The following is a 20284-nucleotide window of genomic DNA, read 5'->3' on the forward strand; positions in this document are numbered from 1 at the left end:
ACGGACCCTGTGTTTATAACACAGCAACTTACACCAGACTTGGTGGTTGTAGGAGCAGCAAAAAAGAGGGCAAACTCTCAATCGTCAGGAGACGCACCACCGCCTGACAAAGAGAGTAGGAAGTTTGATGCAGCGGGCAAACGTGTGGCAGCACAGGCAGCCAATCAATGGCGGATCGCAAACTCACAAGCCCTGCTGGCTCGCTATGACAGGGCACACTGGGACGAGATGCAACACATTATACAGCACTTGCCCAAGGAACACCAAAAGCGTGCCCAACAGGTTGTGGAAGAAGGACAAGCAATATCCAACAACCAAATAAGGTCCGCGTTGGACTCGGCAGACACAGCGGCACGAACAGTCAACACTGCGGTAACCATTCGCAGGCATGCGTGGTTACGAAGCTCAGGCTTCAAACCAGAAATTCAACAAGCTGTGTTAAACAGGCCTTTTAACCAGGAACAATTGTTTGGGCCGGAAGTGGACACAGCAATTGAAAAATTAAAGAAGGACACAGACACGGCCAAAGCCATGGACACGCTCTACTCCCCACAGAACAGAGGTACATTTAGAAAGCCACAATTTAGAGGGGTTTTTCGAATGCAAACACCAGACTCTTCCACCTCGCAAACCAGACCTACCTATCAGGGACAATACCAGAGAGGAGGGTTTCGTGGCTCATACAGAGGTGGACAATTCCCAAGAGGAAGGGGAACATTTCAAACACCTAAGACAAGTCAACCCAAACAGTGACTTCAATGTCACAAAACCCCAACACTTAACATCAGTGGGGGGGAGACTTACCGCATACTACCAAAACTGGACACACATAACTACGGACGCATGGTTCATAGCCATTATCCAACATGGTTATTGCATAGAATTCATAAATTTTCTGCCAGGTGTGCCCCCAAGGACACACAATATGTCCAAACAACACTTAGACCTATTACAACCAGAGGTCCAAGCATTATTACAAAAACAAGCAATAGAGTTAGTACCCAAACATCAGAAAGGAACAGGTGTCTACTCACTATATTTCCTAATTCCAAAAAAGGACAAAACGTTAAGACCCATATTAGACCTCAGAACACTGAATCTCTTCATCAAGTCAGATCACTTTCACATGGTAACACTTCAAGACGTGGTTCCCTTACTAAAAAAAAGAGGACTACATGTCAACGTTAGATCTCAAGGATGCCTACTTTCACATACCCATACATCCTTCCCACAGAAAATACTTAAGGTTTGTAATACACGGCATACACTATCCATTCAAAGTGTTACAGTTCGGGATAACAGCCCCAAGGGTATTCACAAAATGCCTTGCAGTAGTAGCCGCTCACATAAGGAGACAGCACATGCACGTATTCCCATACTTAGACGACTGGCTAATAAAAACCAGCACTCAACAGTGTCTTCTTCACATGCAATACGTTCTAGAAACTCTCCACAAACTAGGATTCTCTATAAATTACCAGAAATCACATCTGCAGCCATCCCAAATACAACAATACTTGGGAGCAACACTCAACACACAAAAAGCGATTGCTACTCCAAGTCCACAAAGAGTACAAGCGTGCCAAAATATAACATCAAGCATACAGCCAAACCAACACTACCCAGTAAGGTTTGTAATGAAACTTCTAGGCATGATGTCTTCATGCATAGCCATTGTCCCAAACGCGAGATTACACATGCGGCCTTTACAACAGTGCCTAGCAAAACAATGGACACAGGCACAGGGTCAACTCCAAGATCTAGTGTTGATAGACCGCCAGACACACTTCTCGCTTCAATGGTGGAACCCTATAAATTTAAACAAAGGGCGGCCATTCCAGGACCCAGTGCCTCAAGATGTGATCACAACAGATGCTTCCATGATGGGGTGGGGAGCACACCTCAACAAGCACAGCATATAGGGACAATGGGACAATCAACAAAAACAACTCCACATAAATCATTTAGAACTGTTGGCAGTGTTTCTAGCATTAAAAACATTTCAACCACTAATAGTCCACAAACACATTCTTGTCAAAACCAACAACATGACAACAATGTATTATCTCAACAAACAAGGAGGGACACACTCGTCACAGCTGTGTCTCTTAGCCCAAAACATTTGGCATTGGGCAATTCACAATCACATTCGCCTAATAGCACAATACATCCCAGGCATTCAGAACCAGTTGGCCGACAATCTCAGTCGAGATCACCAGCAAACACACGAATGGGAAATTCATCCCCAGATCCTACAGGATTATTTCCTACGCTGGGGAACACCAAAAATAGACCTATTTGCACCAACAAAAAAAAAAACGCAAAATGCAAAGACTTTGCGTCCAGGTACCCACACCCTCAATGCAAGGGCAATGCGCTATGGATCAGTTGGTCAGGGATATTTGCTTACACTTTTCCCCCTCTCCCACTCATTCCTTATCTGGTAAACAAACTAAGTCAAAACAAACTCAAACTAATACTTATAGCACCAATCTGGGCTCGCCAACCGTGGTACACAACACTGCTGGACCTATCTGTAGTACCTCACATCAAATTACCAAACAGGCCAGATCTGTTAACTCAACACAAACAACAGATCAGACACCTGAATCCAACATCGCTCAATCTAGCAATCTGGCTCCTGAAGTCTTAGAATTTGGGCACTTAGACCTTACACAAGAATGTATGGAGGTCATTAAACAAGCTAGAAAACCTACTACAAGACATTGTTACGCAAACAAATGGAAAAGATTTGTTCATTACTGCCACAATAATAAAATTCAACCATTACATGCTTCCACAAAGGACATTGTAAGCTACTTATTACACTTACAAAAAGTCTAAGCTAGCATTCTCTTCAATTAAAATACATCTCACAGCAATATCTGCCTATCTGCAGATAACACATTCAACATCGCTCTTTAGAATCCCAGTCATCAAAGCATTTATGGAGGGATTAAAAAGAATCATACCCCCAAGAACACCACCAGTACCTTCGTGGAACCTTAATATTGTATTAACACGACTCATGGGACCACCATTTGAATCCATGCACTCTTGTGAAATGCAATACTTAACTTGGAAAGTAGCCTTTCTAATAGCTATCACATCAATTAGAAGAGTAAGTGAGATACAAGCATTTACTATACAAGAACCCTTTATACAAATACATAAACATAAAGTGGTTCTCCGTACAAATCCCAAATTCCTACCAAAGGTCCTATCACCATTCCACCTAAACCAAACAGTGGAACTCCCAGTCTTCTTTCCACAGCCAGACTCAGTAGCCGAAAGAGCCTTACATACATTAGACATAAAAAGAGCACTAATGTATTACATTGACAGAACAAAACTATTTAGTAAAACAAAACTATTGTTCGTAGCCTTCCAAAAACCTCATGCAGGTAATCCTATATCCAAACAAGACATTGCCAGATGGATAGTTAAATGTATTCAAACTTCCTATATTAAAGCAAAAAGAGATTTACCTATTGCATCAAGAGCACATTCCACTAGGAAAAAAGGCGCCACAATGGCTTGCTTTGGGAAATATACCTATGACAGAAATTTGTAAGGCAGCCACCTGGTCTACGCCTCATACATTTACAAAGCATTACTGTGTAGATGTGCTAACACAACAAGCCACAGTAGGACAAGCTGTATTAAGAACATTATTTCAGACAACTTCAACTCCTACAGGCTAAGCCACCTCTTTTGGGGAGATTACTGCTTATTAGTCTATGCATAGCATGTGTATCTACAGCTACACATGCCATCGACCGGAAAATGTCACTTACCCAGTGTTCATCTGTTCGTGGCGTGAGACGCTGCAGATTCACATGCGCCCTCCCACCTCCCCGGGAGCCTGTAGCCGTTATAAGTTGAATGAAAATTGTAAATTTGTAAATAAATACGATTTTAATACACATTATGTACATACATACCCACTCCATTGCATAGGCACTTTTAGTATATTCACAACTCCTACCTCACCCTCTGCGGGGAAAACAATCTAAGATGGAGTCGAAGCCCATGCGCAATGGAGCAGAAATGGAGGAGTCCCTCGGTCTTGTGACTCGAAAAGACTTATTTGAAGAAAAACAACTTGTAACACTCCGAGCCCAACACTAGATGGCAGGATAATGCTCAGCATGTGAATCTGCCGCGTCTCATGCCACGAACAGATGTACACTGGGTAAGTCTCACACACAGCCCCCCCCCCCACACCCCTCCCCCCTGCTGGCTGGCTCCCAAGTCACTCTTGTTTCCTTGCTTCTTATTAGTCAGCGTCTCTTCCTCTGCTGGACATTGAGGCTTCGTCTTGCTGTGGCTCCTGGACCAAGCACTGCTTCCATTGGCAAATGTCCTTCCACTGACTCCTTCATGTGCTAGGCTCACGCTCTGAAGTTGAAAGGTGTGATGTTAATTTTCAGGTTCTTCCTGCATAGTTGGAGCAGCTGTGTGATGAGCTGGGTTTGCAGAGAGGCATCGCCACGCCCGTCCGAAGGTCTGGTGTGGTGATGAACACCGAAAAAGACCAGTTTATCAGTCATGCTAGCGCGGTTCTCTGATTTATTATTTGTGACCACAGATATTTCGAAGGGCCTTCTTAATCATACCTTGCTACAGGAAGGATGCTGTTACTTGCTGCGCAGGTGGCCTTTCAAAATTACATCCTTTCTGCCTATGCGAGCACAGTCTGATCTCCCCTCCCCTTTACTAAGCTTCACACCCCTGGGCGCTCATCAGTTCCTCGCACACACATTTAATATCACCCCTCTAGGGTGTCCACCTGTCTTTAACCTCTACGGAAAGTCCATAATTCAGGTGCAGTGTCCGTTTTCCATAATGAAACTTCTCACAGACACCTTTTGTCCGTAATTTGAAAGATGCAAAATTATAATGCTAATCATGTTGCCGCATTTGTCATCTAACTACCGCCTAGCAGTGAAAAGGTTAAACATAAATGGGTTTTCTTAACATTCTTCTCCCAATAGGTCTGCTATGTTGCAGTGACAGGTCTAGCTTTCTAATGTTAAGTGTTTTATGGATTTTGGTCAATCTTCAGCGAGTCCTGTGTAGCATGATTGCCACTGGTAAACCGTGGCAGTCTCTGTCCATTACTGGGACAGAGGCTTCAAATGTGGCAGCCGATCCAAGTGATACAGCCATACCCCAGCAACACTACACAGCATATAAAATAATTGTAAAGTCATACTTCTGCTGGACAAATCGTTTTACAAATCCCAACAGTGAAAGGAAAAGCCACTGATATTGTTGATACAAATGGAGTTGCTATTCTAAAGTTATATTTGCATGGGAAAAGGAAACAAGTGCATCCTTGATTTTTAAGCTGACATCTCCAACAAATAGTGCAGTTCTGTGGAATAAGATAAACTACGTGCATTCTATACAAGGTTGCCAGCTTATTGTACCGAGTCTCTGTGATTAAAAGCTTAATCCAACGTCAGTTGTGGTGGCTGTGCTGTAGTCCCTTTTTAGTTTTGGGTGTTAAGCTGAAATAAGTTTGCTAAAGCAACCCATAGGTCCTGGCCCAGAGCTGAGTACTGTACACATGAGAGCGCTACGGATCTGATATATAAATTGTAATGAAGTTGCATTAGTAACTGTATATGCGAGCAGTCGGACATCTACTAGGTCACATGATTATCATTGTACTGGTGAGAGTTTACAGGACAGTCGCTCCAAGTTAGAAGTCATAAGGCATTCAATGCCAACCACTTTGTGCACCAATGCAACGTTCACTGGTTATATGAGATAGGAGAGAACAATCATGCTATTATTGTGGGGACCAACCTCTGTGCAGAGAAAGGGACAAACGGTAATGTCCGTTTCAGTGTCCGTTCTTAATTACCAAGGGGTCTGAGATACAAAAGGAACCAGCCCACTTAAAGTCCTGCTGAAGAGCAATTACTACTGTCTACGTGAGATGTCCAATGGAGTCGTGGGCCTGTGCGAGGTGGAGGAATCTGCTTGTTGTGGAGATCTGATCAAAAGCAGTCACTGTAAAGATGTCCAAGGGCATTTTTACAGTTTCGCTTGCACAGCCCGTACGCTGTGCTGGAAAAGGCTCTTGTATTTTTGAGAAAAAAAAAAACCTTAAAAGGGGCGCAGAGCCCGCCATTTACTTACCATTGGCTGGCTCCAATATCGCTTTACTTACCATTGGCTGGCTCATACTGGGAGTCTAAAACAACCTTGGCAGTATTATCACACCAGCCCTCATGCTGCAGATAAGCCACGCTGCTGTGCAAGATATCTAAAAAGCATTGACACAGCCAATAGATCTTGCATAGGCAAAACCTACTGGCTTTGCCAATGCTTTTTTATACATATAGGTCACACCTGAGGTAGGCCCTAGGTAGCTCAGAGGGCAGGGTGGAATGTTTTTAAAAGGCAGGACATGTACGTCCTTTTTTTTTTTTAACATGTCCTGGTAGTTAAAAACCCCCAAAGCTTCCCACAGCAAGGCCTATCTCCCCCATAGGATAACATGGGATTACCTTATACATCTTATAAGTGGAATGTACAACAAGAGAAGTGTTTCAAGTTTGATGTGTCTGGACTCGCAATTTAAAATCACAACTTATGGTGGCACTTATAGAAAATGTACATCTTAGCTTAGTCATTGGTGCCTACTGCCTGTCTCTGAATACATGTCTTGATGAGGGACAGCTGGGCTTTCTGCATTCTCTCTAGACATCCTTACACAAAGGGAGCTTAGGTGTGACTGATGGGCCATCCATTTCTTGATGGGCCTTCCTGGATGAGATGGAGGACCTGAATAGCTGGTTTACTGTCCCCAGGCAAAGGTTTGCATGCTGCCCTCTAGTGAGCCTGGAAAGGACCTCTTTGCACTTAAAATAACTTTCTTTAAAGTCCCCAAGTGGCTGACTGGTCTATGCCACCCTGCCACCACCAGACGAGTTTCTGACCCCTTGGGGTGAGGGCCTTTGTGCTCTCAGAGGTCAGGGACAAAACCTGTTCTCCCCTGCAGGAACAGGAGTCTTAAAGCTGTAGACAGGCTGGGGTAAGTCAGTTGTCATCTGGAGTCTTCACTGTTGGTGCGCCTCTTCTCTCTTTAAGACTCCTGCTACAATTAGACAACTTGTCCTGTAGGACCAGTGACCTCTACAAACCCCCCATAGGACTGTTTGCCTGCCCTAAAGACAAAAGAACTCCCTGTCCACAAAGAAACCTCCAACCAGGACTCCAAAATCCTTTGGATCTGCGTGTCCTGCCTAATCTGCTCCTGACATCCATGGCCTGAGTCCAGGTGGGCCCACCTGACCAGAGAGTCCCAGGTGATTCTGATCTAGAGTCCACCCCGGGTTGACCTTTCCTGGCCACCTCAATTGGCGCCTGCAGCCTGAATCCAGAGGACCTCCAAGACCGGTCCAAGTCTGGTGAAGATATCCGACGCCTAAAGGTGCCCCCGCGTCTTGTGGAACCCAGCGGACAGTCCATTGACGTCCAAAGGAGCCTCAAATTGCCTGCCCAACCATTTGTCTTCTTCAGCCGACCCCCCTGGATGAAGCCTGCAGCCTCTTTGTAAGCCCAGAGTTTTCCATTGAAAAGCATTGGGCTCCCGATGCTGTATTTGTACCGTGCACCCGGCCGCCCCTGTGCCGCTGAGGGTGTGTGTTTGGTGCTTTAGCAACACAAAAGGATGATGGACAGAGTGCTGACAATGCAAACACTCACCCCCAGTCACAGATCTGGGTTTAATCCATCGTTCTTTTGCTCACCATGCCACCCCAGTTTGGACCCAGCCATATGCAAATCAGTCTTGACCCTGTTCCTCATGGGAACAGTCCAGCCCGAACTGCCAGGCCAGGTCCTCCCTGGACCGGAAACAAGCATCCTGGTACCGGTTTCAGGGTATCGCCCTTCTTCAGCCAGGCTAGCTTGATTCCAGTGGCACAGTGAGCAAGGGACCCACGTCTGGGCATACCCTTCCCACTTGGGGCAACTTTAGCAACACAAAAGGATGATGGACAGAGTGCTGACAATGCAAACACTCACCCCCAGTCACAGATCTGGGTTTAATCCATCGTTCTTTTGCTCACCATGCCACCCCAGTTTGGACTCAGCCATATGCAAATCAGTCTTGACCCTGTTCCTCATGGGAACAGTCCAGCCCGAACTGCCAGGCCAGGTCCTCCCTGGACCGGAAACAAGCATCCTGGGACCGGTTTCAGGGTATCACCCTTCTTCAGCCAGGCTAGCTTGATTCCAGTGGCACAGTGAGTAAGGGACCCACGTCTGGGCATACCCTTCCCACTTGGGGCAACTTTAGCAACACAAAAGGATGATGGACGGAGTGCCTACAATGCAAACACTCACCCCCAGTTGGTTTGGTGCTTGCCTGTGCTCCACCCCCCACAGTGCTGATCTATACCCTCCTCCCCCCCCACCCCCCGGACCGCGCCCTGAAACCACGGGTACTTGCCTACAAATTGTTCACTTCTGAGTGTCCCCAGTCTGATTAGGAATCTATATGCACCTGGCTGGCCCCATGCTGCTGGTGGTGCACCCTTGGTGTGTTCCAAAACTTTGCCTGTTGACACCTTAACCCCTGAAGACTGGGACCCTAGGTCTAGTACTTACCTGTAAACTGTGTCTATACTTTTCCCTCCAAAGATTGCATTACCTTCAATTAAAATTGACGACTTTGGATATTGAAAAGTATTACTTACCTGAAAACTGTTTTATCTGTGAATTTCAAACAAAACAAAGTGCATCTAATACTTGAAAGTGATACATACTTGAAACTGAACTTACCTACAACAAAGATCCTTTTTGGTTACAGAAATAAAGTAAAAAAGTTTGTTTTGATACATAAACATTGGCCTGGGGTTCGTCATTGAATGTGTGACTCATTTCTTAACTGTGTGTGTATAAAAAATGCTTAGCACTACCTTCTGATAAGCCTAACTGCTTGACCACATTACCACAAAAGAGAGCATTAATATTATCTACTTTAGCCTCTGTAAAGCCTCTAGGTATCTACTGGACTCTGTGCACACTATACCTTACTTTGGTGTAGTATATACACAGAGCCAGCTTCCTACATTGGTGGATCAGCGATGGGATCTAAGACTTTGCATGTGCTGGACTACTCAGCCAACATCTGATCACACACCTAAGTTCCAAACTTGCCTTTAGACTCAAAATAGATTTTTGAATTGACCCTTTTTCCAATTTTTCAAGTCTTGCTAAGGCCATGGTTAAGTCCCCTTTAGAATATTTTAAAAAGTTACTATAGTTAGGGGTAAAGTAGCTAGAAGTAGTCTTAGTTCCTAAAATATATCCCCAACCATAGTAACAGAATGAGCTGCTCGGAGGACATGGTTGTGGAACTCAACCTGACCCCTTACTGACATCTCAAGATGAGAGAGCTAAGGTCTCTCTGCAGTCTCAAAAATATTAAAACTGGTTCCAACCTTATCAAGATCCAGCTCCAGGATCTCTTGGCAGAGTACACAAAAACACCTGCTAAAGAAAATGACCTCCCCTCAGATCAGGAAGAACTTGGGGATCAGGAGGTTGAGCTCTTGGGCCCAGGGGGACCCTCTAGGGACCAGTTGTGCCAAGAACAGAAGACTGGTCCAACTCTTGAACTCCTGCAACAGCAAGCTGCTGCACAGGAAAAGGGAGAGGTCAGTGGCTCCCACAGGGCCTTTTTGGAAGAGGGACTCCTGTACACTGAGGCCAGAGACCCCAAACCTGATGGCACTAGGAGAGTGGTAATAACTCAACAGTTGAGGCAATTCATCCTCACCTTAGCCCATGACATCTCCCTAGCTCGGCATCTGGGCCAAAGTAAAACTTGGAATAGGCTAGTCAGCGATTTCTACTAGCCCAACTTGTTCCATAAGATGGAGTTTTTCAGCACCAGTGTCACCTGCCAAGCCAGTGGTATGGCAGGTGGCCACCCAAATCCCCCCCCTTAATTCCACTACCAGTGTTTGGGGTTCCCTTTGAAATGGTTGTTGTGGACATAGTGGGTCCACTTGAACAACCCACAGCTCAGGAAAACAATATATACTGATAGTAGTGGATCATGCTACCAGGTATCCAGAAGCAATTCCCTTTAGGTCTACTACAGCCCCTGCAGCAGTAAAGGCCCTCATTGCTATCTTTACCAGGGCCGGGCTTCTTAAGGAGGGGGTTTCTGACAGAGTCCCAACTTCATGTCCGCTTACCTATCACACATGTGGATTGAGTGTGAGGTGACCTACAAGTTCACAACACCTTATCACCCACAAACTAACGGATTTGTTGAAAGGTTCAACAAGACATTAAAAGGTATGATGGTGGGACTCCCTGAACAGCTCAAATGGAGATGGGATTTCCTTTTGCCATGCCTGCTTTTTGCCTACAGAGGTGCCTCAGAAGGGAGTAGGGTTGCCTCCATTGAGCTTCTGTTTGGCCATCTTGTTAGGGGACCACTTGTTCCTCTAAAAGAAGGTTAGGAGAAATCTCTCCATAACCTTTGCAAGATGTGGTGCACTATGTACTTAGCCCTATGTTCTTGGATGCCAGAGTACATGAAGAAAGAATCCAAAAACCTTAAGGCCAGGCAACAGCTCCCGAAGCAGTGGTATGACCAAAAGTCTGCACTGGTAGTTTAAACCAGGGCAGGAGTTGTGTGTTCTGGAACCTGTGGCTCCAAGGGCACTTCAGGACGGGGTGGAGTGGCCCTTACCCCAAGAAAAGTGAGGTCACCTACTTGGTAGACCTGGGCACTAGTAGGACACCCAAGAGGGTGAGCCATGTGAACCGCCTCAAGCTTTTCTGTGACAGGACTGATGTAACCATGCTGATGGTTACTGATGAGGATCAGGAAGCAGAGAGTGAACCTCTCCCAGACCTCATCTCTTACAGTCCTAAAGATATGTCAGTTGATGGATTGTCTACTCAGACACCCTCACTGCCCAACTGCAGGCAACTCTTGCAGCAGTACACAGAGCTCGTCTGTTAACCCCTGGACAGACACATTGATGTACCCACAATGTGGACACTGGAGACAGCTTGCATGTCAAATGCAAGATCAATCGGCAGTCTGACAAAGTTAAGGGGAGCATCAAAGTTGAAGTCAACAAGATGCTGGGTTTAAGGATTATTGAACCGTCTGACAGCCCTTGGGCGAGCCCAGTGGTCTTAGTCCCCAAGCCTTATCCTCAGGGTGGAAAGAAAGAAATGAGGTTCTGTGTCTACTACAGAGGTCTCAACTCTATTACCAAGACAGATGGTCACCCCATACGCAGGGCTGATGAGCTGATAGACAAATTAGATGCCACAAAGTTTCTCAGTACCTTTGACATGACTGCAGTGTACTGGTAAATTCACATGGCACCAGGAGCAAAGGAAAATACAGCATTCTCCACCCCTGATTGGCATCATCAGTTCACTGTTATGCCCTTTGGTTTAAAGAATGCCCTTGCCACCTTACAAAGGTTGGTGAATCAAGCCCTTGCTGTATTGGAGACTTTTAGTGCAGCATATCTAGATGATATGGCTGTCCTTAGCTCCACCTGGCAAGATCACCTGGTCCACCTGGGGAAGGTTTTGCAGGCCCTGCAATCTGCAGACCTCACTATGCAGATAGGGCACTGTTGCTTACACGGGCCACCTTGTAAGCTGAGACCAAGTTCAACCCTTGCAGCCCAAGATCCAGACCATTCTGGACTGGGAAGCTCCTACCACACAGACTCAAGTCCGAGCATTCCTTGACTTGACTGGATATTAGAGGATGTTTGTGAAAGGACATGGGTCCATTATGACCCCACTCACAGAACTCGCCTTCAAGAGAGTGCCCAGATGGACTTTCCAGGTTCTTGCACTCAGACAATGAAGACTCTTGGGAAAGGTTAGTCTCATCCTCTTTGAAATGGAGTTAGTCATTGAGTGTGTTCCTCATTTATTGACTGTGTGTACATCAAATGCTTAGCACTACTCTCTGATAAGCCTAACTGCTTGAGCACACTACCACAAAAAGAGCATTAGTGTTATCTACTTTTGCCCCTGTAAGGCCTCTGGGGATCCACTGGACTCTATGCACACTTTACCTTATTATGGTATAGTATATACAGAGCCTGCTATTTACAGCGTAACAGCATCACAGCGTCACCTCCCCAGCTCGGATCAACCTCTGCACATCGCCTTCGGAACTACTGTCTCTCGGATTAGAGGCATCGCCACTGCTGCGTGGAGAAAATTGACGCATCACCTTCATTTTGGGGATCGATATAGATGCATTGCTTCAGTTTGCTCCCTGCATCCTCAACCACTCAACCAAGATCAAGGTACTTTTGTTCAGCAGGCCCAAGTGCGTCCCTGTATCCGCCTGTGTTCCTTTGCGATCGGCCTGAATTTTTTACTTTGCCCTGGGCCGGCATGACCAGATGTCCCCATTAGGCGCTTATTGCTTCTAAGCGCTAATGCGCAGTTTATTCTTTAAAAATTCACATCTCAAGTTCTACGTATTGGATTTGTCATTTAAGTCTTGCTTTATTTATTAAATTAAACTCCCATTTTCTAATCAGGTGTGGTATATTTTTGTGTGGTATTTTCTGTGTTTTACTGTTTGAAGTGTTACACAAATACTTTGCACATTACCTCTTATGTTAAGCCTGACTGCCCTTCACCAAGCTACTAGAAGGTGAGCACCGGTTAACCTAGAGTATATTTTTGTGACTTAGCCTGACTAGGATTGTGCTTCCTCCTTGGACAGATGCATCCCTCTGTCAACCAGAAACCCAATTTCTAACAGTGTGCATCCAAGACCATCAGCCCTCTCTCTGCACCCCTTTCTCATGTTTTGGCATTTCTTCTCTTTGGCCCAGCAGAGTTCTTCGCACAGTTAGGGCCAACTTATCAGCCCTTTCGGCATTTTTGTGATTGCTAGTTCAGCCTTCTTTGTTCAACTCACGTTTGGTGAGTAGGTTCCTTAATGGTCTCCAACATAGGTTTTGCAGCATGAATTCTTATGACACATGCGTGCATTACTCTGCCATCTAGTGGTTGGGTCTGTAATTGTCTGTTTTTCCCCTTTTCTTTCTTTCTTTTTTTTTTTTTTACTCTCCCAAACCCCCGAACCAGCACCCCCTGCCCAGGATGTCAGAAAAGGCCTTGGAGGTGGAGAAGAAGAGGTGTCGACTAGAGGTAGAAATGGCGGTGCTCCTTCAATGCAACAAGGAATTCGACAACGCGCTGAAACAATTCAGGATTCCAGCTAAGCCTTCAGGCACAGAGGTCAAGAAGGAAGCTGAGCCCCACAAAGAGGCAGAGGAGGATTTCTATGACCCGAAGGGGATGAGGCAACCGTGAGCTTCGAAGACAAATGGAAATGACCTTGACATGGAGATCCCAGAAGAAGAGGTCTACTGTTATCCCTCGAGGCCTTTGCCCCGACGACATCAGTCTACAACGGCAAGATTAAGAGGGCAGCTGAGACGTATGGTGTGCCTCTAGAGGAAGAGAAGGGAGACTTGTGCTTCCTCCTAGAAACACTAATGCCGTCAAGCAAGGGGAATCTGTATCTCCCAATGCTACCCAAAATACTGGACCAGGGCAAGGAGGCCTTCAAGGAACCTGTTGCAGCAAAAGTGGTGACGCCAAGAGTGGAAAACAAGTATAAACCTTCTTGAAACAACCCCAAATACATCCAAAGTAACACAGTTGTGGACTCTATTATTGTCACTGCTGCATGAAGGGAGGAACAATGCACACACCTCTACAGGCCCTCCTCCTGAAAGGGAAAGCCAGGGGCTGGGCATGGTAGGGGGGAAGATGGGGAGAGAGAGGCGGCAACACAATGGCGTATAGCAAACTCCTTTACCCTCCTCAATAGAAATGGCCACCAACAGTGGAAATACATTGAGGAGCTAATGAAAAGGCTCCCAAAAGAGGATGAGAAAAATGTGAAAGCAATCATCCAGAAGGGGGAAAAAACATCGCCAACAACTGCCTAAAATCAGCACTGGATGCCGCTGACCCAGCAAACCGACAAATGTGTATGGGAACAACCCTCAGGAGGCATGCCTGGCTCAGAATTTCAGGCTTCAGCCAGAAGTCCAGGCCTCCATCATAAACAAATCTTTCACTTGAGATGCCGTGTTTGGTCAAGAGGTAAATAAATCCTTAAAACAAAATGAGGATGACTGTGAGACAACAAAGGCAATGGATGCTCTCCAATACAGAGGTACCTTCAGGAGGGGAGGAAATACCTCTTATAAGATCCACAGGACGGGGACCCTTTAAAACAGGGCAACAGCAGCAGCAGGCCCAGGGTAGTACAAAACAGACTGGCCAACAAACCGAATGGCAGCATCCTGCAAGACAGCCCTTTCGTGGTAGAGGGAGAGCTAGGGGCCAATCCTCAATCTCCAAGTGACTCAGAAATAGCCCACACATGCCAGTTGGAGGCAGACTAACACAATACCCACAAGAATGGGCAAAGATTAACACAGACAGTTGGGTTTTAAACATGGTACGCCACAGCTACTGTATAGAAGTCAAAACCATTAACACCACATCCACCCAGGAAGAAAAGATATCAGAAAACAGGACTGGTACAACTAAGGAAAGACAAGCAATAGACTAGCAAAAAAAAGCAATAGAAAGGGTACTCAACAAAGGAGTTGAACAAGGAAAACTTCAAACTACTTTCTGGTACCAAAGCAAGACCTTACACCAAGGCCAATCCTAGACCTCAGATTTGTAAACAAAAATTCTCCACACATTTCAAAATGACAGCCCTACAAGAGAATTCCACCCCTACAAAAAGGGGACTACATGGCAACCATAGATCTGAAGGACACATACCCATGAATCAAGCACACACAAAGTACCTTATGTTCGTACTCAAGAAGGTTTGCTCCCAATTCAAGGTGTTACCCTTCGGGATAAAGTCAGCCCCAAGAGTTTTTACAAAAGGCCTGGCAACAGTCGCAGCATTCCTAAGAAGGAAGGGGATTCAGGTATTCCCCTACCTGGACGACTAGCTGATAAAAGCACATACAAAGGAGAAATGTCAAAGGGACACTCAAACAGTGATCACAACCCTACAAAAACTGGGGTTCAGCATAAACCACAAGAAATCATCCCCAGAGCCACAACTGCAGAAGATTTTCCTTGGAGCAAGACTGGATGCAACAAAAGCACATGCATATCCTACTCAGATCAGAGTACAGAGAATCACGGAGCAAACTCGCCTTTACCAGAGGGGGCAATCTCGGACGGTGAGGGCAGTAATGAAACAAATGGGCATGATGGAATCATGCATCCCCCTCATAACCCTTGTGAGACTCCATATTCCCGGAATGGCTAGGCAATAGCTGGTCACAAGCCACTGGGAGTTGGGAGGATCTAGTAGTTGTAACAGAGAGAATACAGAGGGAGATGAAATGGTGGGCATCCAAGGACATAACCAAGGGAAGACCTTTCAAGACAACAACTCCATTGGTGACCATTGCAACAGATGTGTCTCACAAGGGATGGGGAGCACAGACAGGCACTTGAGAATTTAAGGCCAGTGGAACAAGGGGGATGCTATAAAACGCATCAACTTCCTAGAGATGAAGACGGTGCTACTAGCCCTTAAAGTCTTTCGAACACAAGTAATGGGGAAAACCGTACTAATCCAAATAGACAATACAACAACAATGTTCTGCCTGAACAAACAAGGGGGAACAAGGTCATTTTCTTTAGGCAAACTAGCCCAAGAGAAATGGAAATGGGTGATGCCACAAGCGATCAACTTACAAACAGTCCACCTACCGGGGAAAAACAACATAGAGGCAGACAGACTGAGCAGACAGGAAAGCAGCTCACATGAATGGCAGATAAAACATGAAAGCCTAGAAAAAATCTTCAGGATTTAGGGCACACCAACAATCTACCTGTTCACATCAGCAGAAAACAGAAAATGCCAACTCTGCCTCTGGGTTGCACCACCACCAGTCAGAAGGGAATGCCTGGATACATAGAATTCGGACACCTAAACCTACCACCTAGGACCATGGAAATACTGAAGGAGGTTAGAAAGCCAACAACAAGACAGTGCTACGCAATAAAATGGAAAATGTACTTCCTATGATGCACAAAGAACAATACCTTGGAGACAACATCTAGACAGGAAACATTAAAAACTAAAAACCTATCTCACACCTGCTGGACAGTGGGATCAACTACTCTGATCTCAAAGTACACTTGGCAGCAGTTGTGGCCTACACCAGGGGAGCTTTGCGCAAAAGTCTTTTTCACTTCACCTGGAATATAAAGGTTCCTGGAGGGAGCCAAAAGAACCCCCCCACCCCCCCCCCCAAAAAAAAAGCACCATCCCCAATGTGGAGCTTGCATATGGTATTAACACAGTTGATGACAAAACCATTTGAGCATATGCACAAAGCAGAGCTCAGTTTTAAGACACTAAAACTGCCTTTCTGATAGCATTCACAACGTTACGAAGAGTAAGGAGCTTCAAGCGCTAACAATAAGGGTATCGTACATGCAAATTCACAATTCTCAATTCCTATTTAAGGTGGGGAGCAAATTCCACGTCAGCCAAAGCATCCAGTTGCCAGTATTCTTTAAGAATCCACAGACTCAACTAAAAAAAGACCTTGCATACTCTTGATGTAAGAAAAGCGCTGACATGCTACCCATAGGAAACCTCACAGTTTAGTAAGGGAAATCAACTGTTCGTTTCATATGCCAAACCCAACAAGGGGTCACCTGTCACAAAGGGAACTATTGCGCTATGCATTGTGGAGACAATACAGACATGCCACACCTCAGCTGGCAAATGTCTACCTCATCGCCCTAAAGCACGCTCAACAAGAAAGAAGGGCGCAACACCTGCATTTATAGCAAATGTGCCCATAGGCACGATCTGCACATCACCATAGACATCCCCGCACACATTCACAAAGCATTATTGTGTGGACATACAAATGCATAAAGAAGCTCAAGTGCGGCAGAAGGTATTGCGAACTCATAATTTCACCCCAACCAACACAAGGCAGGGAAAATAGCTACATAATGTGTAATGCACAGCATGTGAATCTAGAAACGAAACGGTTACTTACCAGTAGAAGTAGTTTTTCAGCCAGAAGTTGTTTTTCTTGATTCTTATGAAACCCACCCACCTCTCCAAAAATAAGAATGGGACTAACAGGTGGGGAAGAGGTCATATATAAATATAAACTAATAAAAAAAAAAGGAGAAAGAAAAGAACAAGAACAGAAAAAGAATCTGAAGATGGCTACCACACACAGGAACTTCTGGGGCGCTGTCTGACGTCATACAGAGGATGGATCAAGCACCAAATGGTGGTCGACGATGCCCAGAGAGGGGTGGGGGGGGGGGAAGAAAAGGGAAAAACTGACAATTCCATACCCAACCATTAGATGGTGAAATAATCCACAGCATAAGCAAATCTAGAAAGCTCTTCAGGCTGTAAAACTAGTCCTCCTGGTAAGTAATCATTTTGTTTCCTCCAAAGCCATTCATAATAATCCAGTAGACTTAAACTTAGTTGCCACTCTTCTGTTGTGCGTGCCTTTTGAGTTGCTGCAAAGCTGCCCACTGTGCTTGCTAACCATAAATACCGCATTTCTTGTGGCCATCACATCAGCCAAAAGGTTCAGTGATCTGCAGGCAGTGTGTGTGTGCACACCTTCCCCATACCATCTTTTCCCCAGACAAATGGTCTTTCAAACATATGCCTTCTTCCTCCCGAAGGTATTGACAACCTTTCATGTAAACCAAGATATCACCCTGCCTACCTTCTTTGCTCCACCTCACCCTTCTAAAGTAGAAGAGACACTCCACCACTTGAAAACCGAAAAGAAACGTTGTCCTACCTTGATCGTACGAAAGAGTTCCCTGTGGACGATCAACTCTTCATAGGATATGTTGGAGCTAAGAAGGGGAAGGCCATGTAGAAACAGACCATCTCACGATGGACAGTACTCTGCATACAGATCTGCTCTGTATTAGCCAAAACAACACCCTGAGGGCTTGCATGCTCGCTCTGTCAGAGCCAAGACTGCAACCATGGCCTTACCTCACAGATCCCCTGTCCTGGTCATCTGTCAGGCAGCAACCTGTGCATTTCTGCCCATGTTCCTCAAGCACTACTACATAGACAGTCAGGTCCATCTGGATGAGCACTTTGCCTGGTCGGTCCTGCAGGACCTTTTGGTCTAAACTGGTTTCATAGACCAACCTCTGAAGAGGCATTGCTTTGGGTATCTATTCTAAGGTGAGAAATTTGTGACTAGAAGTCTCTATCGGATGAACAAGTTAGTTACCTTTGGTAACGCTTTATGTAGTAGAGACTCTATCTAGCCAGATACTCCCATCCTCCCCGCTCTGCAAACTAATTAGTGTGAGGGTCACCCTTCTAAGGGTTTTGGAAATTCTGACCTGTTGCCAGTGTTCCTTGAGGCTCTGCATTGCTGATGTGAATCCACAGCACTACAGGCTACAAAATGATGATTCCAGGCAGATAAATTTGTGTTTATTTTGGAGGCTAAAAAAATAAATAACAGATTAGATCTAAGAGAATTTTACATGCTGCAATCGCTTCCCTTGTGTTGTAGGTTGGTGTGATTGTTAAATGTGAATGACCTGTATTGCTGTGGATCTGTTTGATTTTATAAATATGAACAGTGGCAGTTTTAATGCTAACAAAGTGCTTTTTCCCAAAGATCCAAACTGCGAAGACCATTACTGATCTAGAAAATCATTTTTAGAAATGTTCAAAATCCTCAGTTAAGAAACTGAGTGCATTGCATGGTAGAGTTGGGAACAATGAAGAAATGTGTTCAAAAGACCTGCAAAAAACATCTGAAACAGTGAGCTGGTGGTTGAGGTCCCACACAAACTATTCACCGTTAAGTTGGTTCCTTCTGGGAATTTACAATTTACTTTTCTAAAATGTCTGCTATAGAAAATAAAACATTAGGTGACATTATAAAACATACATTTGTGAGTCTAGCAACATGATAATCCATGGAGATTCCAAGATGGTGAGTGGGTCAACTTAAATACAGAATACCTTCATTGGCCAAATTCAGCTGTCTCGGAATACCAGTCCTTTGAGAAACAGGGAAGATATTTATAGCACACTTCGCTAAATTGCTTCTGCACATGGAAATACATTAACCCCTATTTTGATTGGTCATATAAACATGGTGCACTTCAGTTTGTGTCTGTCGATATGCTAAAGTATACAAAAAAACAAGAGATGGAATGCTTGAATTAATCTCAGCAACTGGCAATTACTTGGGTCACACCCCAGTTCGTTATTTTGCTCAAACATGCCACCTCAGTTTGAACCCAGCATATGCTAATAAGTTTTGATCCTGATTAAATTTGGACATTTCAGCCCGAATTGCCAGCCACTCTCTGAAACTAAATGAAAGCAACCCAAGACTGTTTTTTAGGGCTCATTAGTCTGTTATAGCTTGGCTCCAGTGGCACAATGTGCACAGAACTAACGTCCAGGCATATGAATCAAACGTATGAGTTTATTTCAAGCACACTATCCATCACTTTTTTGTAACTTCATTGGAATGGGTATGGCCAGACATGGGCCCTGTGCTCACTGTGTCACTGGAACCAAGTTTATATCTGAGTGATGGGCAAAACCGGTCTGGGGCTGATTGTGTTCTGGTTCATCAGTTCATAATCCATCATTTAAAGCATATGTCCCCTACCTTGGAAATACTGTATGTTCAGATCTTGCACCATTTCCAGGAGAAACAAACAGTTGTACTGGACACGTGTGTATGAAACCCCAGCTGCCCCCTGCTTCACCCACCCAGTGAATTTACACAATTGTATAGTCTCATCAAGGCTAACCTGTGTGTACCACTAAGGAGATGCAAACTTAAGACTTTACATAAGAGATACTCAGGTGGATTGCATCAATTAAGGGTACTCACATGCTTTGCCTCACAAAGGAGAAGTTTTTATATTGTTGTCTTATTAAAGGGCTTCTTGCAGGTAAATTGCCATCACTTATGGGATGGCACCTGTGATGGTGTTTTGCCTCACATAGGGAATAATGTCAGTTTATTGCCTTACTTTAGGGATGCTCCCAGAAGTTTAACCTTAACAGGTAAATATTCCCAAATGTGCTGATCTATGGAGAAAACCTAGGATATTCGACCTTTTAAATAAAAGGGGGAATTTAACAGGCTTCTAATATTTTTGCAACACTAAACGCCTATAATGATAAGAAATG

At 44.9% G+C, this 20284-nt stretch overlaps 1 protein-coding gene across 1 annotated transcript in view; it reads left to right on the plus strand.

Moving 5' to 3' along the window:
* The window catches only part of C11H2orf42 (chromosome 11 C2orf42 homolog), a 318795-nt gene that overhangs the window by 147987 nt on the left and 150524 nt on the right, over positions 1-20284 (plus strand). The window lies entirely within an intron of this gene.

Source organism: Pleurodeles waltl, chromosome 11 (assembly GCF_031143425.1).
Source record: "Pleurodeles waltl isolate 20211129_DDA chromosome 11, aPleWal1.hap1.20221129, whole genome shotgun sequence".
In the NCBI taxonomy this organism is placed as follows: Eukaryota; Metazoa; Chordata; class Amphibia; order Caudata; family Salamandridae; genus Pleurodeles; species Pleurodeles waltl.